The sequence below is a fragment of the Tamandua tetradactyla genome, chromosome 2 (assembly GCF_023851605.1).
Source record: "Tamandua tetradactyla isolate mTamTet1 chromosome 2, mTamTet1.pri, whole genome shotgun sequence".
NCBI lineage: Eukaryota > Metazoa > Chordata > Mammalia > Pilosa > Myrmecophagidae > Tamandua > Tamandua tetradactyla.
In genome coordinates, this window is record NC_135328.1 from 38,014,982 (window position 1) to 38,017,476 (window position 2,495).

Genomic DNA, 2,495 nt, shown 5'->3' on the forward strand with positions numbered 1-2,495 from the left:
GCATACCACTACTTCTTGCCACCAAAGTTTCTGTGAGAAGTCCACACATAGTCTTATGAAGCTTCCTTTGTATGTAATGGATTGCTTTTCTCTTGCTGCTTTCAGAATTCTCTCTCTGACATTTGGCAATCTAATTAAGAACTTCAGGTCTATTTGGATCTATTCTATTTATAGTATGCTTTGCTTCTTGGATTTATAATTTATGTCTTTCATAAGAGTTGGGAAATTTTCAGTGATTATTACCTCCATTATTCTTTTGCCCCATTTCCTTTCTCTTCTTCTGGGATGTCCTTAGGACATATATTCATGTACTTCATGTTGACATTCATTATTTCCTGAGTCCTTGCTCATATTTTTCCATTCTATTCCTTATCTGTTTTTTTTTTTTAAATACTCTTTTCTTTAATACAGAATTGCTCAGTCTCCATAGAGACTGTCAAAAATTGCCAGTGCCAACTATATTTCAAGTCATCATGGCGGGGTATTGGGAAAAGTTTTCAATTAGCAATAATCACGCCTCGGATAAACCTCACTGGCTATGATACTGCCACTGCGCAAAGCTCCTTATCTGTTCTTTTGTGTGTAGGATTTCAGATGTCCTGTCCTCTAGATCACTAATCCTATCTTCTGCCTCTTTAAATATGCTGTTGCAAGTCTCCATTGTGTTTTTCATCTCTTCTATTGTTCCTTTCATTCCCATAAGTTCTGCTATTTGTTTCTTTAAGCTTTCTAGTTCTTCTTTATGGCCACCCACTATCTTCTTTATATCCTTCATCTCTTTTGCCATATATTTCCTTCATTGATTTGATTTTTTATTTGTTTTAGCATGTTTGAATACCTTTAATTAGCTGGTTCAACTATCTCATTTAAAGTGTTAGTTTATTCATTTGACTGGGCCATATTGTCATGCTTTATAGTATGACTTGTGTTTTTTGCTGGCATCTAGGTGTTTGGTTTCCTTGATTAGTTTATTCTGGGGCTCATTTTCCATCTTTTACCTAGGGTTTTCTTGCTTGTTGTCTTTCTTCTTTATTTGTTCTTTGGCATTCAGCTCAACTTATTCTAGGCCTTTAGCATAGCTTCTGTTTAACTGATCAGAATTTTTCAGCTCTTGTTTTTATGGTTTTTGTCCTGCCCACATGGAACCTTTTTCTGAGGAGAGTCTTCCCAGATATGATCAACCCCAATCAGATTTTCCCAGACAAAAGAAGCCCAGTTCTCAGGAGGAGGGTGTTATCAGTATCACGTTTTCCTGAGGATAAGACCCAGCAGGTTGCCAGTTTCCTGTGAAGTCTCTTGACACCATGCTTTTCCTATCCTATGCAGCAATTGACACTTGTAAGCCCTCAGTTTCTCACCAATGTAAAGTGGTGCAGTGCCTTTAATTCTCAACAGAGTATGTCTGCCAGGGTTGTGGTTGAGACAGAGCTGAGGTAGGAGGTGAGCTTAAGCTGTTTCTATTTTCAAGTCCCTGCAGTCTGTAATCTGTGAATGAGAGCTGCCACTTGTGCTGGGCCCTTTGTACCTCCTCCTTTCTTTGGGGAAGGTATGCCCTTTAGGGAATTACCTTTCACCTGACTAGTACTTTGTCTTTTAGATGTACCTTAACTGTGCCCTTGCCTGGGTCAGAGATAACAATTGAAAGTGCCTGAGGCTTTCTTAAATGGGCTGCTAAGAATAGTTTTAAAAAATTCCTTTTCAGAGCTGGTCCCCAGTTCCCCACATTCACCAATCAAGAAACAGATTTGTACCTGGATGTATGTGCCCTTTTTCTTGGGACACAGCCCTTTTCCAGTATTCTGAACTCAGCCAACTCCAGAATCATGTGATTTTTTTTTTTTTTTTTTATGTCAGCCTCACCTACTCTTTGCTGGGAAAGACCTTAGGATTCTTTTCATGCTTGTGCTAGGTTTATCTGTGCTCAGAGCTTGTATTCAGCAGTCCAAATTTGTTAATGAAATCTGCAGTTGGAGCTTGTTTAAGCTCTCCTTGCATAGTTCCTAGTAGAGACTGCTTCTTTTTCCCATGGGGAAATGTCTCCAAAACAGCCTTCTGTGCCAGTGGGAAAGGGGTGCCAGCCTCCAGTTTGGGAGACTTTACTTACAGTTCTATGCTATGATCTCAGCCCTTCCATCTGTTCAAGACTGGTGTATGATGTATGTCCAGTTATGATTGTCACCCAAACAGTCATTTCAGACAGTTTTTAGCTATTTACTAGCTACCCTAGAAGATTAACTAAATTCCACACCTCTGAACACCACCATCTTGCCTTGCCTTCTCAAATTCATTTTATAAAGTAAGCATAAAGTTCCAAAAACTAGCCAGGATGGCACCAAAAAATTAGCATACAGAACAATGTTTTTTGTGATTATCAATGTCAAAATATTAATAGCAACGTATTACAATAAATATATAATTACCCAGTGAGATTTATTCCAAGAATGCAAGGATGGTTCAATATTAAGGAATCAATCATATTAACAGAGCTAAGGATA

General features: G+C 38.4%; 1 non-coding gene across 1 annotated transcript; it reads right to left on the reverse strand.

The window, feature by feature from the left end:
- Positions 1–421: 421 nt before the first annotated feature.
- Positions 422–562, reverse strand: LOC143675122 (U4 spliceosomal RNA). The gene has a single exon (XR_013171366.1). It is a non-coding gene; the product is annotated as a U4 spliceosomal RNA (small nuclear RNA).
- Between the last annotated feature and the right edge of the window lie 1,933 nt (positions 563–2,495).